Source organism: Lissotriton vulgaris, chromosome 6 (genome assembly GCF_964263255.1).
Source record: "Lissotriton vulgaris chromosome 6, aLisVul1.2, whole genome shotgun sequence".
Classification (NCBI taxonomy): domain Eukaryota; kingdom Metazoa; phylum Chordata; class Amphibia; order Caudata; family Salamandridae; genus Lissotriton; species Lissotriton vulgaris.
In genome coordinates this window covers 161,584,907-161,605,145 of record NC_141694.1, presented here as the reverse complement: position 1 = coordinate 161,605,145, position 20,239 = coordinate 161,584,907, and the positions used below count along the sequence as shown (strand labels likewise).

The window sequence follows — 20,239 nt, the reverse complement described above, 5'->3', positions numbered from 1 at the left end:
TCGCTGAAAAGTCAGCGATATTCATGCATTAGTCAGCAAATGCTCTTAGCCATGTTATCCACTTCCCATTGAACAAGCGCATGGTCTTTTAAAGATTTGTGAAGTACTCGGGGCGGCGGTGTGTGTGTGCCCTCTTTCAGGAGCGGGCGGGGGGGCACTGCCAGCAATTTGCAGGCCAGGCAGTGTTCAACACGTGCATCACCCTTTCTCTGCCTACAATTGCGCTCCATGCTTTGGAAAGGTAAGAAAAAGAACGTGCATTTGAGTTTGAAATGTCCGATCTTGTAGCAGTACACTTGCAAAGCCCACACATGACAATAACCCGATTCAAGGCCCCATTCACCCGATTTTTTTAAAAAATATAGTACTCCAAGACAGTTACATTTTAAAACTTTATTAATATTTAAATATAACGAACGCAACAAAAACTGTAAATATATTTAACCATTTTTTGAAATTAACCAGAACTATAACGATAACAACAACAACAACAATAATATAACTTTTATGCCTAAATTACACAAACATTTAGCTAATCTGCTAAAGGGGGGAGTCGCCATTCCTTTACAATAATCAATAATGAAAAATCCACATCAATAGGGTTGCCCGTTTTCTCGATGCAGCACTATAGTGCAATATACACAGCACCTGGGGTGTCAAGAGTGAACAGGTCTTTCTTTGTTCCTTAAGATGTTATCTCCGAGAATGCTGATGCATTGGTGTCTGTACACTTCTTTGTCAATTCTGTCAAGATGATAACTGCTTTATAAACAGACGATATCTTTGTTTAGTCATTAGTGTTAAGTGTGTCTGAAACTACAGTGCCCTTCTGTTTTTTTTTCTTCAGGCACTACAGAGTTTTGTGTGTTGTTCTTTTGAGCGACAATTATTCCAGAGGTTTCAGGTTCACTTGTTTTGTTCTGCAGTGAGTTAACAGCTTTACAGAGTTCATGTTTATTTGCTATGTCCTGCTGTTCGTCAACTGCTTCAGAGACGTCAGCCTCATTTTTTATGTTTCAGTAGATCCTGGACCTGCCCGGCCGCGCCCAAAATGGCGCCGGTGTAAATGGGACTCGTAACTGCTTGTTCTGTACTGGTTGCCCAACCTTGATATCACGAGATACATATGCAGTTTTGAAGCACATGGCGGAGGCTTGTCTGCTGTAGTGGGGCGCCCCTTTATCGTTTCAGTCGCCATTCCGCCCGCTTTTGCTACACTGTGCCTTTTCCGCCATTCAGCTGTTTAGCGCCCGCTCTTACGGCTACAGCGTCTCGCTCACCATGTAGTTGAGTTGCTCCCACTCTTGCGGTGCAGCGATAGGCGGCTGCCACAGGACTCTTAAAATGGCGGCCGGCTCTTCGGATTTGGGCCTGGTCCAGTAAAATGGCCCTGGGACACCTTGGAACTCGGACGCTTGTCTGCCAGGGCTTGGGTTCCATTCTCGAAAGCGTCCCCTCAGCCTTGAAGATTGTACAAAAGTCTTGGGGGCCCTCGACTCCCGCAGGCTTCCGGTGGGGAGCGGCTGCCATGATTGCTTGCGGAATGGCCACGACGGAGCTACGAGATGGTGGTGCTCTCATGGTGACGCCAGCTTCAGTCTGAAACATCCAGAAACAAGGTGGGGCTTTCATCGTTTGGGGAAAAAAAATGTTTTAATCCAATGAAAAGTGTTATTTTTAGGTCACATGACCTAGTCTTACATAATTAGGAAAAGAAAAGTAAAATGAACCAATGAAAAGTTTTATTAACAAGTCACATGACCTGTTATGCTTACGTTACGCGCTGCGCGGCGCGCTCTGGATCGTTTCCGGGAAGCTGCGCCTTGCGCACCGGAGCACTTCCGGGTGCGCTAACGCGTCGCGTCATATGACGCATTACGCGACAATGCAGGTGCAGAATATAGTCAAAATGTCTCCACCAACCAGCGGTCGGAATTCCACCGCTTTCAGCAGTCCAAAAAGTTCGGTCAAATCTTAAGAGCGGGAGCAACTCAACTACATGGTGAGCGAGACGTTGTAGTCGCAAGAGTGAGCGGTAAACAGCTGAATGGCGGAAGAGGCACAGAGTACCAAAAGCGGGCGGAATGGCAACTAAAACGGTAAAGGGGCACCCTACGACAGCGTGTCTTCAGGTGAAACGGATTGTGGGACAAGGTCCAGAATGAAAGATTCTTCAAAAGGGAAAAAATTCCGCCGGACCCCGGGAGCCGGCCGCCTATGCCGGGGGCGATCTCAGGCCTCACCAGGGCAACACGACTTGGGGAGGGGGCAGGAGCCAAGCGCCCCCTCTCAGTCCGCGCCATCTCACCGCCCCTCGGGGGCCTCCGTCAAGCGGTTTAGGGAGGCACCGTATCACATTGTTTTCTAATGCAGTCAGGTCCACAAATGGACCCCACTTACTTTGAATAGTGAAGCTGCAGCAGGTGCAAATAAGGTTTAAACAGTGTTACAAGAGCTGCTTAGAACTCTGAAGTATGGCACTGAACAACCAGGACTTATGCCATTTATGTAAGGCAGTGACATGGAAGCAACTCAGGGACAAAAAGCATGAACGAACATTCACGTATGAAAATCTTATTTGGAGAAGGGGTAGAATCCAAACGCCCCCTGCCAGTTCGCGCCACTACACCGTATGTGGAAAATCTGAAGCCATCATTCTACAAACTCTCAACGCTTGTTATCAGTGCATGACTTTCATGCTCGATCGATTGAGCTAGCCGGATCGGGCAATAAAAAGTATAAAATAGTTATGTAAATAGTTATTTAATAAAATGTTTTACTCTGTTTCTTTGGTGGTGTGTTGTGTATATTTATAATATTTGCATAGGGTTTGCCGTTATTTTGGGCGGTGTGGGTGGCGGAGTCGAGCTGTTTTGCAGCCCTCATGGTGTGGAGCTCAGTTCATTTCACTATTTTCGTATTTCTCATGAAGGGTTATTCCTAATGTTTGTATTTTACCGAGGTTAAAAAGAGATCGAATTAGTGGTCTACTGATTTTGCTCGATTACTTTTATTTTTTTACACGATTTTTCACTATCTGCAAAGACTAAACAGAGTATTGCGACTTTGTGCTTGTTTGTAAATAGAGAATGATCCAAAGAGAACCAATTGTAAAACAGTAAATGCTTGGATAATAATTAATCAAATGGAGAGACAAGCAGGTACGACGGATTACAACAGGGGTAAAGGTCTGAGTTAACTACCGTTCACTATCTGCAAAGAGAGAGTACTACTAAGAGAAAAGAGGGGAGTGGGGGGGGGGGGGGCAGCGTTCAAAGCACATCAGCGTGCATAAACACGAAAACGTTTTTACCTATCACGTACTTGACATTTGACAGCTTTTGATATTTGCTATTTAAAAACCATTGAAATTCACAGAAAAAACCATAGGTTATACTCCATATATAGTTAGGAATTTGCATTTACAAAACCTTGAAAATTCAATGAAAAAACCATTGGTTTTAGGCCATATATAGTTAGGGATTTGCATTTAGAAAACCTTATTTTACTCGCATAAAACCATTGAAATTCCATATATAGTTATAAGCGCTAACTATATATCACGCACCCGCAATCCACTGCTGATGATGTCACATATTACATCATTCATGACATGGTTAGTGACATTACTGATGACATCACTGATGACATCTCAAATGACATCACTGATGACATCACTGATAACATCTCATTTGACATGACTGATCACATCACTGATGATATCATTCATGTGATAATACCATGAACCTCTTCAGACTCTAATATAACCTTAGATACAATCAGTGTAAACAGACAGTCACTCATCCATGGAGTTACTCACACACCTAGTCAGTTATGCCAAAAATCAATCACACCTCCATTTTCTCAACTATACAGTTATACACACCTTACTTATTCAAACATATACTAACACATATTTACTTTACTCTCTTATACAATCTCTGATACATGTTCACAATGATCCATACAGCCACTCACACATTCACTAGCTCTTATGCACAGTTATTTATAGATGTCAACTCTCACATGTACTGTGTTTTACATATGTACTTAATTTGACATGTAGCACTGAGATATCCATTCACTCACTAATACACTCATGCACAGTCAACCGCCCATACAGCTGTTTCCACATGCAGTTTTGAATCTATACATATAGTGAATCAACTACTCACACATCTATGTACAGAGTCACACACCTCCCAGCCACCCATACACACACACTCAGTTTCCCATACAAATACTTGGACAACCAATCAATAACCCATACAGTTACTCATATAGCTACTGATCAACATATGCAGCAGTTTGTAGAACAACAGATATAATGATGCACAAATTAAAACAGTTTAGTCACTAACCCATGCACTCAGTGAGACACATTTAATCACTCACTCAATCAGTCAGTCCTGCACCTAGTAAATCCTTCATCCAGACACTTATACATGCACTCATGTCATATCAGTAAAATTTCCAGCTAACTATAACTGGTGTGAAACCTATGGTTTTTTCAGTGAATTTAATAGGTTTTTTAAATGCTAATTCTTAACTATAACCGGTGTGAAACCTATGGTTTTTTCAGTGAATTTCATAGGTTTTTTAAATGCTAATTCCTAACTATAACTGGTGTGAAACCTATGGTTTTTTCAGTGAATTTCATAGGTTTTTTTAATGCTAATTCCTAACTATAAGTTTCACTTTATAAATAAGACTGTTAGCACTCTAGTTGTTCTTTTTAACACTCTGGTACATTCTGTCATTGGGCTACAGTTGGGCTACATCTAGTTGAAATTTGGGCTACATTTACAATTTTTGGTCTCTGGTGGCCATCTTTGGGCTACATTGGGCTACTTTGGGCTACATTTGGGCTACATTTTGGCTCTAACATATATTAAGCCCAATGTAGCACAATACATATTTTTCTAAAGTTAATTTTTTTACAAACCACTTCAGAATAGGGCTACCTGTCCCTACAATTATCCCTTTTTTTTTTTTTTAATTTTTGGGGGGAGCGCTCCCGGAGCGCGCCCCGGAGAGCGCCCCGAAAAGCGTATTTCTGAAAAGCGCCCCGAGGCGCGCTCCGGGGAGCGTCCCGTGAGCGCCAATATCGCAAACGAAAACATGATCGTGACGTATCGCGTAGCCGCGACCGCGTGATACGCACGGCGTAAGCGCACCCGGAAGTACTCGAGCGAATATGATCGCACAACGTAAACTTCCGACGCGCTTACGCTGCGCGCCCCCGGGCGCGCCCCGGGCGCGTAGCGTAAGCGCGTCGGGTCATGTGAGCAGAAAATAACACTTTTCATTGGTTCATAACAGTTTTAGTTTCATAATGATGAAGCCCCTAGTCTTGTGACCTGAAAATAACACTTCTCATTGGTTCAGGACAGTTTTTTTTTCTAAATGATGAAAGACCCCACCTTTTTTCCTTATTCTGACTTTGTCCTTTGACTGAGGAAGACCTGTTTGTTGCTCTCTCTACTTTTTTGCTCCAAATAATGGCTTCAGTAGTAGCATCAGCTGGTGCATCTGCCCCACCACCACCACCACAACCACCAAGAGGACCAGCTCCAAATTATATTGGTGGTCAAGAACAGGAGGAGGAGGAAGAGGAAGAGGAGGAGGGGAGAAGAAGATGGCTGCCAGAAGAAAATACCCCATACAAACCCAAACCACACATTGTATGGGAGTTTTTTTCAATCCCAGAGGGGAAAAAAAAGGTGAATGCGCCCAAGGTGACTTGCCTCATCTGCAATGATGAACTTTCACGGGGCAACCCAAACAAAAAATATTCTTTTGGTAACTATACCATGATTCGGCACATGACCAGAAAGCACCCAATCAACTACTCTCGTGCAGAGTTCAGGGAACTGGCCAGTAACCTCCCCCAGTCATCAAGGACCCCCTCCCAAAGAAACCAACCAACTTCATCAGAACCAGAAACATCCGAGGTGATGCCTTGCATTCAGCCGAGATTTGCTGATTTTAAAATCACTTGTTCTGCATGTGGCAAGCTTATCGCCTATGGCGAAAAAAGCGTTAAGCTCATCGTCCTTGCAGGTGATAATCACAAGTGCCCCAAAAAGAAGTAATTTTTTGGGTTTTTTGTTTTTTTGCTCCAGTTGAGCCAGTTTCAATTCCCTTTTTTTGTTTCTCCCCCTAAAAAAATACCAAAAAAAATATAAAACTGTTTTGAAAAGCCAAAAAAAGTTCAAAAAGTTCAAAAAACACAAAAAAAATATAAAACAACAAAAAGAAGAAAAAAAAAAGTTCTTTTTAGAACTACCTCCAATTTCTAAATCAAAACTTCATTTTTTAAAAACTCTGTCACCTTTTTTCATCATAGTACGCTCCCAGGGCCGCTCCCCGGTGCGCGCACCGGGCGCTTCCCCCGCGCAAAACGAAAAAAAAAAAAATTTTAAAACGCCGCGGGGCCCTTTATAGCCCCCACATCAAACCTAGGGGGTCAAAGGGGTCTATCCCTGACACCTTATGGTCAGTTCCCCCTTTGTTTTAGCCACCTCTTATGTCTCGATTTTACCGAGACACAAGATGGTGGCCGCTCTGGACTGTTTCGAATGTTTACAGACACCCGAGAGCCAATCAGCTTTCCATGCGCACCTCGCGTCACGCGCCCGGAGCGCTTTTGGTGCGCGCACCGGTGCGCTGCTATAGATATATATATTTTTGGGAACCTAAATTACTCAAAATTCACTGCAGCACATATCTTGAGACATAGCAAAGGCACATCAGGCTACCAATCCCTACAATTTTGCCAAATTTGGTGGAAATCCATTCAGCCGTTCGGGTTAAAAGTGAAATCGACCGCCCTATGGAAATTAACATGGGGAAAACGCGTTTTGGGACCCCCCTTTTATCTCGGCCCCCGCTTGACGTATCCCCCCCAAACTTTCAAGGAAGGACCGGAGCTCGACGAGGCCATTTTCAGGAAATTTTCAGGCAGATTCGTCAACCGGTGCCAAAGTTATTCCAAATAGAATTTTGAGATTTAACATTGAAAAAAATCCTAACTATAACTACCTACTGGCGACCGCCAGTAGGTAATATATTTATATATATATATATCCAACCGTCGGTCGCCAGTAGGCAGTTATATATAAGACCATGTTACCATACAAAAGGCATTTTTTTACTTGCCTAAATCTTTGTTGCTGTTTGACAAATCTTCACAATTCAATCCAAGAAAGGTGCCCCTGTGGATCTAGTTGTGCATGAAAAGTTTTGGGGCAGTCCCTTAAGCAGGAGCCGAGAAGAAGGGGGGGGGTCAAAATAGTGGTTTTCCAATGTTAATTGCCATGGAGATTTTAGACAAGACAACAGCCCAAATGGAAAGGGGCGACCACTCGGTCCCCCCGAACGTATGGTGGAGTACCCCGATCCCCCCGGGAGGCCATCTTGGGCGGGAGGCGAGTCTCGGCTGGTATGCCCGAAGCGGCGTAGCCGGGGCGCGCCTTTTTCCCGCCCTGGAGTGGGTTGTCCTAGACGCTGACGCCGCCGACCACGCCCCCGGGGGGCAGGCGGAGGCGGGTTTACGCCCGCCCGAAGACGGATAAAAGGAGCAACAAGCCAAGAAAGCATCCTCTTGTTCCTGTGCTCTGAAGCTGCACCTCCCCGCTGCACGTGAGCTCGAGACGGAACGAAGAGCCAATTTTGACCCACCCACCAGCCCCTGAAGACAGCAAGTGGTTTTTTAAATAAAGTTTTGATGTGGTAACTCTATTTCTTACAGGTTGCGATGATGGACGTTCTATTTGTGTATGCAATAAAGAGAATGATCATCTAGAGTATGTTTTTTCGAATAAAGTTTTGCACTAGTGTCGATCAGTAATCATACGTGAAGTAGTTATGGTTGTCTTTTAATTTAGTAATTTAGTTAATTGTCGTATTTATTTTGGTCGGGCGGTAAGGTCATGATCGGTGAGCAGTAATTGGAAGATCCCTATGGGGGGGCGTCACCCATTACGGATGGGAGCGCCCGGGGGAGGTGGCCATTGGCCCCTCAACGGGGAGGCGGTCCCTTCTAAGGATGGGCCGCCGAAAGAAAAGGAAAGGCGGTCAAGGCCCCTTCCTTGATAGGAGGGGCTACGGGCCCCTCCTGGGGAATTTCCCGGGGCCAGGACACCTGCGACGGCAGATGTGGTAAGTTGTGTGGGGTGGGGAGGGGGTTTACGCTACCTTCTAGACACCTCACACGAGTCCTCGGACGACCTTTAAATGGCGTCGAGTTCATTTGGGCCCCCGTCAAGTCAAGGGAAATTGGTAGATGCATTTGAGGTACAGCCTCTGTGCGGTCGCCCCTCCCAAGTGGGGGGGGTAATTCTGGTTTAGGGATCTGACACCGGTTACGACCTTGCCGTTGGCCCTTAACGTTAGGATGTACAATTTCAAGTTAAATGTTTTGCAGGATGTTAGTTCGGCTAGGAGAACCTTTGTATTAGAAATATGTTAAGGTTAGCCAAACATCGTAATGTGGAAATGAAATTGTACATAATATGAAACTGTTATTTTAATGTTTTGATTTTGTTTCATATTTTAATAAATACGGCCGGGAGGGTCACTCCCTCCCGCCTTCCAAAAGTTCAGAACCGTTTCCGTTTTCCCATCCTTGGGGATTGCGTCGAGAGGGGGTGGCGGGTATCTCAGCCATACTGCTGGACGGAATGACACCAAATTTAGCAGAAAGGTAGCTCTTAGTACGGAAAAAACCCTTTTGTTATTTATTTATGTTCAGTAGTTTGGCAGATAATAAAGAAAAAAATAGTTTGTTTATCTAGGGATACGAAGGCTCTGCAAACTCTCCTGATCTCGTGCTGAGATCTGATTGGCTGCCAACACCTCAAGCAGGAAGTGTTGGCAGCCATCTTGGAACTGGAATTTAGCCAAGTTGCAGAAAAAAAGTTATAAAAAAAAAATATATATATATATATATATATATATATATATATATATATATATATATATATATATATATATATATATATATATATATATATATATATATATATATATATATATATATATATATTACCTACTGGCGGTCGCCAGTAGGTAGTTATAGTTAGGATTATTTTGAATAGGGAAATCGCAACATTCTATTGGGAATAACTTTGGCGCCGGTTGAGGAATCTGCCTGAAAATTTCCTCAAAGTTGCCTCGCGGCGCTCTGCTCCTTCCCTGAAAGTTTGGGGGGATTTGTCAAGCGGGGGCCGAGATAAAAGGGGGGTCCCAAAACGTGTTTTCCCCATGTTAATTTCCATAGGGCGGTCAAACTCACTTTTAGCCCGAACGTTTGAATGGATTTCCACCAATCTTGGCAAATTTGTAGGGACTGGTAGCCCGATGTGCCTTTGCTATGTCTCAAGATATGTTCTCCAGTGGATTTTGAGTAATTTAGGTTAAAAAAAATATATATCTATAAGCGCGCCCCGATACGCGCACTGGGGCGCGAACCAGCACGCTACGCGAGTTCGTGCACGGAAAGCTGATTGGCTCTCGGGTGTCTGTCAACATTCCAAACAGTGCGGAGCGGCCGCCATCTTGTGTCTCAGTAGTATCGAGACACAAGAGGTGGCAAAAACAAAGGGGGAAATGACCATAAGGGGGCAGAGTTTTAAAAAAAATGTAGCCGTTTTTTATAAATTGGAGGTAGTTCTAAAAAGAACTGTTTTTTTTTCTTCTTTTTGTTGTTTTATATTTTTTTTAATGTTTTTTTGAACATTTTGTACTTTTTTTGGCTTTATGAACTATTTTATATTTTTTGTTATTTTTATGGGGAGAAACAAAAAACAGGGAATTCAAAACGGCTCAACTGGAGCAAAAAAAACCCAGGAAAAATTATGTTTTTTTGGGGCAATTGTGGTTGTCACCAGCACGGTTGATGAGCTTTATGCTTTGCTCACCACAGGTGATGGTTTTCCCACAAAATATACAAGTGATCTTGTATTGCCCAAACTGGGGTTGTATGTTTGGGACCATCTCCCTTGTCTCTGGTCCCGATGGAGTGGGTTGCTTTCTTTTGGAGGTGCTGGGTGAAGATTGGGGAGGGTTACTGGCCAGTTCTCCCACCTCTGCCGCAGCATACTGGTTAGGGTGCTTGCGTTGAATATGGCGAATCATGGTGTGATTACCAAAAGAATATTTTTTTGTAGGGTTCCCCCTAGAAAGTTGACAGCCACAGATTAGACAAGTCACTTTTGCTGCATTTACTTTCTTCTGACCTTTTGGGAATGTAAAAAACTCCCACACAATGTGCTCTCTTGGTTTGTAAGGGGGATTGTCTTCAGGAAGGAAAGTCTTCTCCTCCTCCTCTTCCTCCTCCTCTCCTCTTCTTCACCACCAATGTGGTGTTGTGGTGGTCCTTGTGGTGATGGTGGTGGTGGTGGTGCAGATGCTCCTGCTGATGCTGCTACTGTAGCCATTTCTCAATGAATGAAAACAGGTCTTCCTCACTCAAAGAACAAAGTGAGAATGAGGAAAAAAGGTGGGGGCTTTCATCATTAGGAAATCAAAACTGTCCTGAACTAATGAAAATGACCAGGGCTTTCATCATTTGGAAACCAAAACTGTCCTGAACCAATAAAAAGTGTTATTTTTAGGTCACATGACCCGGCGCGCTTACCCTACGCGCCCGGGGCGCGTCGCGGAAGCGCATCGGATGGTTACGTAGCACGATCGTATGTGCTCGAGTGCTTCCGGAGCGCTCCAGGGCCCAAAAAAAAAACCATGAACAATATACATAAAAAAATAGTAATACATAAATATACAATATAGGAATTCATTAAAAAAATGTTACATTTCATACCTATAGAAATTTTCTATTAAAAAACCTTTGAAATTTACTGAAAAAACCAAAGGTTTCACACCAGTTATAGTTAGGAATTAGCATTTAAAAATCCTATGAAATTCACTGAAAAAAACATAGGTTTCACACCAGTTATAGTTAGCTGGAAATTATACTGACATAAAACCATTGAAATTCCCACGTTATAGTTAGTTGGACTCACTATAACTTGCACGCCTGCAATGCACTGCTAATGACGTCACATATTACATCACTCATGACATGGTCAGTGACATCACTCATGAAATCACTGATAACACCATCCTTGTGACAGAGTGACAGACCTCCTTTCAGTGTAATGTAACCCTTGAAATACATATTCAAAAATAGAAACTAACATTTTCCAAAAAATAGAGATACCCATACCAGTTACAACAACCAATTCAGTAATTCCACCATTTATATACACATCCACTCATTCAGCAACAGTTCTATATAGTCACTCGTACATATACTCACTCATCATATGTACTGATACACATATACATCCTGTTACACACCGACAGTCATCCAAAAGTTACTCACACACATACTCACACATGCAAATAAACTATTGAACATCCATTTATTTGCATATACAGCTATACACACACTAGCACATTACTTCTAAGGAAACGTACACATACTTACTCTCTTAAACAATCACTTATAGAAACACATACTTATTTAAACAGGAACTCTTTCAATCTCTCACTCTCACATATACTCACTTATATACATCAATACTCACATATACTAGATTAAAATATATGTAGTTCCTCATAAAGACACTAGTGAGGCAGGCATTCACGCACTAACACACACATATACACACTCATCCACCCATACAGTCCTGCACATATGCTGTCTTCAAAACACATACAAACAGTGAGTCAGTCACCAACCCATGCAGCCACTTATACACAAAGTGAAACACTGATGCATATATTTAAATATTTAAAAATTACTCGCTAATATATGTATTTCTTTACAAGACCGGAGGCTGACATTATGCATTATCCTTTAATAAGCAACTCACACAGCCGCACTACATCATAAAGGATAAGTTCTAGAGTTTACAGTGAACAAAGGATATATCCAGGATATGATCTGCCTCTTTTAAAAGCAGCTCGCCAGCAGATAAGTCACTACCTCTTATTTCTCCTTACTTTCGAGTGATTTGATTTATATTGGTGCACATTTATAGTTCCTGAGCGTTTTAATGCCAATATGTTACTTTGCTACACCTTTATGCGAAGTGTATTGTTACAATTCTAAGAGAAAGGGGTATCCGTCTCATCATCTACCTGGACGATATTCTTATCATGTCCCAATCCCACTCAGATCTCTTAAGAGATCTAAAAACTTCAATGAAATTTATAGAGAGTCTAGGATTCATCATCAACAGAGAAAAATCCATTCTCTCTCCCTGCAAGACCATAGATTTCCTTGGCTTCACCCTAGACACCGAGAAGTGTCTTCTCCTCCTTCTTACCAAGAAGATTGCCAAGATCCGGAAAGAGATCAGGTCCGTCTTGAAACAAAACTCTCTAACACTCCGCGAACTAGCCAGACTTCTAGGGCTTCTTTCTTCTTCCATCCAGGCCATGTTCCCCGGTCCTCTGAATTACCGCGCCCTTCAGAGAATAAAGAGAAAAGCGCTCAATTCAGGTCTATGGTATGGGGATATTTTCTCTCTGGACCCAGATGCCAGAGCAGAGTTCTTTTGGTGGCTGGAGAACTTAGACGCCTGGAATGGCAAAGCTATCTTTGGCTCATCCCCGGATTTTGTTCTAGAATCAGACGCCAGTCTTCATGGCTGGGGTGCACGTTTGGAAGACCAGAACACCGGTGGGGTTTGGACCCTGACGCAATCTTCTCAACACATAAACTTTCTGGAATTGACAGCTGGTTTATACGCTCTTATGAGCTTCAAACACTCCATCCAAGGGAGGTCTGTTGTTTTGAAAATGGACAACATTTCTGCTGTGGCCTATATCAATCGTCTTGGAGGAACGAAATCTGCAGATCTCTCCAATCTTGCCAGGAAACTTTGGATGTTCTGTCTGGAACACAAAATTTCCCTCAGGGCGGTATATCTTCCAGGCAAATCGAACATTTCTGCAGACTGGAATTCAAGATTCCTTCTAGACTTCTCGGACTGGAAACTCGATGTGAACGTCTTCAATTCCCTCTTCCACTTTTGGGGTCCCATAGACGTAGACTTATTTGCTAGCAGGCTTACCTTCCAGCTTCCCAACTACTTCAGTTAGATGCCAGACCCAGGCGCCCTTGCTGTGAACGCCTTTCTCCAACCATGGTCTCATTTCCTGGGTTATGCCTTTCCCCCTTTCGCCATGATTCAGAGGGTCCTCCAGAAAGTCAGATTTGAACAAGGCCTTCTGATCCTAATTACTGCCTTTTGGCCGTCTCAAGCTTGGTTCCCGACAGCCCTGGAACTAGCATGCGACATTCCCTTTCTGATCCCAGCCTCTCCAGGCCTGGTCTCAAACGCAGACGGGGAAGATCATCATCTTATTCTCGAGGGGAATTTGAACCTTCTTGCTTGGAAAGTGTCAGGCAATCTAACGAATTGTCTGGACTTTCGTCGACAGCTCTCTCTCTTCTCGGAGAATCTTGGGCACCAGGAACACACCTTAGGTATAACAACATTTGGAAGAAATGGTTTCGTTGGTGCCTGGAAAGGAGTCTCGATCCCGTGGAGGCTCCTGTCGTCAATATCGTAAATTTTCTGGTCGAACAATTTGATAGAGGCCTATCTTATCGTTCTATTAATTGTTTTAGGTCCGTAATCTCCGCGGGCCATTCCCCTACCAACGGTAAATCGGTAGGTAAAAATCCTATTATTTGTAGAGTCCTCAAGGGTATAAGATTGAGGAGACCTCCTAAACCTAAGTATCAGACCCTTTGGGATGTCAAGTGTATTTTAGACCTTTTTTGTTCTTGGCCAGATAACTCTTCCCTTAGTAGAAAATTTCTCTCCTTCAAACTCGCCACTCTCTTGTGTCTAGTTTCCTGACATCAAAAGCTTAGACGTTTCTAATAGATGTTATGATATTTTTGGTGTCAAGTTTGAATTACTGAGAAGGACTAAAACCATGTCAGATTTTATCTTTTATCCTCGTTTTGACACTTTCCCTAAACTTTGTGTTGTTGCTTGTATGAAAGAGTATGACGCTAGGATTTCTCTCCTATGCCCTAACGATGCAAATCAACTTTTAGTTTCTTTTGTGAAACCTTTTAAACCTGTTTCTTCCACCTCTATTGCTAGATGGGTTAAGTCTACCATGAGTCTTGCTGGTATCGACCGCTCTAAATTTCAAGCACACTCTATCAGAGGAGCTATGGCCAGTAAATCCTTCTGGTCAGGTGGTAAGTTGGATGATATCCTTAAAGCTGCTGACTGGTCAAATGCTAACACCATTGCTCGTCATTACTGCAAGCCTATCGAGCATATGTCTGATGTTGTCCTTCGGGGCTACGAACATGCATAATGTAGCCTCCAGTCTTGTAATGAAATTGCGATTCTCCTATTAACATGACCAGAGAATCTGGATTTCATTAAAGACTCGGAGGCTGACGTTATCCCTCCCTCCTCCCTTTTACAACTTTTGATATGTCTTTAAAATTTTGAAATTATCGATTGCTTCAATTGTTGTTAATCTTATTATGCCTATGCTTCTGTTATCTTTCTAATTGTGATGAGATTTTATAGCTCTCTAGGCTCTTGATTCTTAATCATTTCTTTCTTTCAGGCAATTCTGTTTGACCGGATGTCCTTTGAGAAGCTTTCCACTAAGATATTGGAGATACTGAAGTTCTTTCCTCGATGTTTCTTCTTGGTTCTCTCCGTTTGTGAAGTCCTTCCTGCTGCGATTCTTTTAAAAGAGGCAGATCATATCCTGGATACATCCTTTGTTCACTGTAAACTCTAGAACTTATCCTTTATGATGTAGTGCGGCTGTGTGAGTTGCTTATTAAAGGATAATGCATAATGTCAGCCTCCGAGTCTTTAATGAAATCCAGATTCTCTGGTCATGTTAATAGGAGAATCCCAATTCACTAAGATACACTTAACACCTTCAGCGCGGCGCAGATTCCTGCGCTGTGCTGAACGTTCTAATGAGCCAACGGGCTCATGACGGAACGGTTCCGTCATGAGCACAGGCCAACTGACGCTCATGACGGAACTGTTCCGTCAATAGCATCGAAGGGGTTAATAAGCCAGTTAACCAATCTTTTTTTTTTTTATAAAACATCCATTTAGACACTTATTTAAAAATGTATTCTTCCATCGACCTTTGAAAATATATATGTAAAACATATTTATTTTCAGAAAGACACACATTCACTGGATGGTGTCATCAGTGATGTCATGAGTGATGTCACTGACCATGTCATGATTGATGTAATATGTGACGTCATCAGCAGTGCATTGCAGGCGCGCAAGTAATAGTGAGTCCAACTAACTTTAACGTGGGAATTTCAATGGTTTTATGTCAGTAAAATTTCCAGCTAACTATAACTGGTGTGAAACCTGTGGTTTTTTCAGTGAATATATATATATATAAACTAGCAGCCCGTCCCGACGTTGTCCGGGTATGAATTGCTGCCGGCCAGTAGTATATTGTTTTGTAGGATTTTGTTTTGATAGCATTTCTTATCTGTGACAGGTCTGTGAAACGCTCCGATTCACAGTGCACTGGTGATGCACTTAAGAGTGCGCGTTCAGTAGTGTGCGAACTTGAGTTTCCCTACTTTATTTTTCCTTGCAATATTATATAGCTCAAACTCAACAACATGGCAGGAGCACACTTTACATTACAGAAAAACACATTAATTTGTGATAGGCACAGGTAGACAAAGAGATTTGCTGGAATCACAGGATGTTGAGCTGATGCCGAGATTCGAACGTAGCTACCCAGCTCTAAAGTTCGCAATTCTAGAACTTGTGGCGGGAGGTTTGTCTAAAAGTGTATGTCGGTGCTGGCCATCAATGAGAGAGACCTGTGCATTTTTCAAATGGTGGTGAAAAAATATGAGTATGTTGCTGGAGATGTGGGCCGCCGTGCCACTAATGTACGAACCGGGGGAGGGTAAACACCCCTTATTCCGCAACTTTCTTTCCGCATACCATCACTCCGCATACTTTCATTACGAAAGTACCATGACTCCGCAATGCCATTATAACACATGGCATTACATTTTATATGCTTTTACCACGCATACATTTACAACGAAATTCGTTGTAAATGCATGAATGGTAAAAGAATGTTTTTTTATGTTTGGATAAAGTAAGTATGGGTATAGGGGTATATGTTTTGGGGTACTGGGGTATATGTTTTGGGGTGTTTGGGTATTTTAAGGGTTCAGATATAGTTTTGGGTTATGGGGTACAGGGGTAGTTTTAGGGTTTAGGGATAGGTATGGGTTTTGGAGTATAGGGGTATTTTTAGGGTTCAGGGCTAGGTTTGGGTTTTGGGGTATAGGGGTATTTTTAGGGTTCAGGGGTAGGTGTGGGTTTTGGGGTACAGGGGTATTTTAAGGGTTCAGGGCTAGGTTTGGGTTTTGGGGTATAGGGGTATTTTTAGGGTTCAGGGCTAGGTTTGGGTTTTGGGGTACAGGAGTATTTCAGGGTTCAGGGGTAGTTTTGGGTTTTGGAGTACAGTGTTATTTTTAGGGTTCAGGGATAGGCTTGAGTTTTGGGGTACAGGGGTATTTTAGGGGTTCAGGGCTAGGTTTGGGTTTTGGGGTACTGGGATATTTTTAGGGTTCAGGGGTAGGTTTGGGTTTTGAGGTACAGGGGTATTTATAGGGTTCAGGGCTAGATTAGGGTTTTGGGGTACAGGGGTATATTTATAGGGTTAAGATGGGTTAGTGTTGGGTGTTGGGGTATTTTAAGGAGTAAGGGTGGGTTATGATTATGGGGTGCATGTGTATTTAAAGGGAGCAGGGTGGGATTCGTTTTTAGGGTGTAAAGGGTAATAAAATAAAATAATAAATAAAAATAATATAAATAATGCAATTTAAAAGAATAAATGTTTTAATTAAATAAAAAAAGTGTGTATATATATATATATATATATAAATACACATGTATACAAACATTTATTTGATGTTTTAATAATGTACTTTTACAATGTATATGACTTTACCACACATGCATTTGCGTTATAATGGCATGCGTGATAAAGTTATATGCGTTGTAAAAGTTTTAGAAATGATGTCTTTGCGGAGTAATAGTCTCGCCTATAAAAATTGCGGAGTTATGGTATGCGGGATGTTGGTTTGCGGAATATCATCACATATTCCCGGGGGAGGGATAGTCCCTTTCTTGCTATTTCTGTGGAGGCGGGCCTTGTGTCCGGATGTGTGTGGCGCGAGGCCTGTGCGCAACAGAAGTGGAAAATCTCCAGTGTGCGCTTCAGGCGTCAATGGAAGTTAAGGCGAGATTACATTTTCTGCACAATGGCCTCTGTTTGCGCTCCTTCCGGCCCTTGGGAATAGCGCCATGCCTGACCTCCATACAGTAAAGCAGGTGCACGTCACTGGGAGCGCGGGGCAAGCACACCCGGAGCTGGAATGTACAGAATCTGGGAAGAAAAAACAATGAAATATTGGGCACAACGCTGGCTTTTTTTTCCGTAATCCCACGCCCCGCACATGCCCACGCCCCCAGCACACGTCCACAGCACACGATATAAGACATGGCATGAAGGGCAGAACGTACCACACGCCCCCAGCGTTTGTCACGGCCCCAGCACACGCCCACAGCACAACGCAGACACGCCCACAAGGGACTACTTTGATGGCACGGTTCTTTTGCCTTTTAAATGTATATGGTGGGCGTCTGCATAGCCTATGTCCTTCTGCTGCAACTGCCCTTTCCAACGCTGTATTGGGTGTTGTGATTGGTGCTGTGGTTCCTGAGAATACCCGCCTCAAAGGTTTGGGTGCTGTGGTTCCTGAGATTACCCGCCTCAAAGGTTTGGGCTCTCTCTTTATTATATTAGTATAGATATATATATTGCACAATCCTCGAATATATGATTTCAAAGAAACCGAGCCCAAATCCATCAGGGTGGTTGCAGGTATTTATTGAGGTAAATGGCAAAAACTTGCCCGACGCGTTTCGGAGCCAAGCTCCTTCGTCACGGGACACAGCTCTTCCTCTGCGATCTGACAGGCTCGGCTCTCCCCCTATGAGCCAGCCAGGAGGCTCGCAGCTCTTCATCTACGAGCCAGCCCACCAGCTCGTAAGTCTCTGAGAACAAATGCAATGGAGGCAACGATCTTGCAGGTCGAACACCCAACACTCCTCCAACATCCCCCAGCAGCAGCTCCTTTTCCGCCATCCCCCCTCACCCCCAACCCCCACAAACAAATGTGACAGTCACGTTAGGGAATCTGGAATGTAACAAATTGACTAATGTTGTACAATTAATAATAAGAAGATGCTTGTGAGGTTGGACAAATAAGAATCTTAGCTGTGTATGGATTTACATATACAGCATTATATTCAAATAAAACAATGTATATCCATGTGGTGTCATCGCTGGACCATTTGTGAATCACAGCCTGCAAGACAAAAAGAAAGATAAGATGGTGCATCATGCATCCGGCATAGTAAAGAGAGAAAGAGAGAGGAAGAGAGAGAGAAAGAAAGAAAGAAAGAAAGAGTCTGAGAGAGAGAGGAAGACAGAGAAAGAGTGAGATACAAGGAAGAGAGAAACAGTGTGAGTGAGAGAGAGAAAGAGTGAGAGAGAGGAAGAGATAGAAAGTGAGAAAGAGTGGGAGAGAGAAAGAGTGAGATACAAGGAAGAGAGAAACAGTGTGAGAGAGAGGAAGAGAGAGAGATAAAGAGAGAGAGAGAAAGAGTGAGAGAGAGGAAGAGAGAGAAAGAGTGAGAGAGAGAAGAAGACAGAGAAAGAGAAGAAGAGTGAGAGAGAAAGAGTGAGATACAAGGAAGAGAGAAAGAGAGAAACAGTGTGAGAGGGAGGTAGGGAGAGAGCAAAAAAATGAGAGAGAGGAAGACAGAGAAAGGGAGAAAGAGTGAGAGAGAGAAAGAGTGAGATACAAGGAGGAGAGAAACAGTGTGAGAGCAATAAAGAGAGAGAGAAACAGTGTGTGAGAGAGAGAAAGAGTGAGAGAGAGGTAGAGAGAGAAAGAAAGGATGAGAGAGAGAGGAAGAGACAGAGAAACAGAAAACCAAATGTCCAGAAATTGGAGATGTGCAGATATGGAACATTTCCGGTCACTTTTGATGAGCACGTCCCTCTCTTCACAGGAAGTCTTCCAGACTCAGGCAGAGAGCATTAAATTATGGCTGGAATCGGCCAGCGATTGTGTCGCTCCCCTCAAAAAAAACAAAGACCATGAGACCCCACAATGCTCAACGGTGGGTCTCCGATGATCTAAAAATAAAGAAACTTGAACTTCGACAAGCCGAACGCCGATGACACAGTCATTATCTCCAAGATAAAAAAGCTTCCTAGCTAGTCTTGATGAAAGAATACAAAAATCTGATCATTGAAACTAAGGTAAACTATTTTTCTCCAAAAATTGTTAATGCGTCAAATAAATCTAAAGAGATTTTTTTCTATAGTTGACGAACGCTCTAAACCAGATAGAGTTACGCCAAAACCTGTTCCTTCCCAGTGTCTATGTGATTCTCTCAATTCAAATTTCTTGGAGAAAATAGCCACCATCAAGGCTAGTATTCCTTCTGCTGTTTGTTCTGCACAGGATCCAAACACTGATACGAGCCTACACTGTCTCGACCTAATTCCTCCGATTTCGGAGGAGTTTTTTCTGAATGTACTAAATAAGGTCAGCTCTGGCTCTCCCACGGATTGCTGTCCCCCCCTATATACTCCGAGAAGCTTTTACCACATGCCCAGACCACACCCGAACATTTCTAAACACCTCGCTTGAGCATGGCATTGTCCCTGACTTTTTCAAAAGGGCAGAAATTATTCCAATCCTGAAAAAACCGGCCCGATCCATCGGCTCTTAGTAATTACCGTCCTATTTCTTTACTGCCATACCCAGGAAAAGTGTTAGAGGATCATGTAGCTAACTGCCTCAGTTCTTTTGTTGAACACTTCCAGGTTTTGGATGCCCACCAGGCCGCATTCAGACCCGCACACTCGACCGAGTCAGTCATTCTTACTGTCATAGACGTGTTCGGAGGGGGATCGGATGAAGCCACTACCCAGGCCCTGATTCTCTTGGATCTCTCAGCAGCATTTGACACGGTCAACCATAGTATCTTGATCGACTGTGTCAGCAATGCCGGAATTCAGGGTCTGGCACTCTTTTCTGAGTAATTGGTCCCAAGCGGTGCGCCTCGCCACTTTTTCATTTAATAAAAGA

General features: G+C 43.1%; 1 protein-coding gene across 1 annotated transcript in view; it reads right to left on the bottom strand.

Moving 5' to 3' along the window:
• PKHD1 (PKHD1 ciliary IPT domain containing fibrocystin/polyductin) overlaps positions 1-20,239 on the bottom strand; it is a 2,083,594-nt gene that overhangs the window by 1,464,976 nt on the left and 598,379 nt on the right. The gene's annotated exons all lie outside the window — the stretch shown is intronic.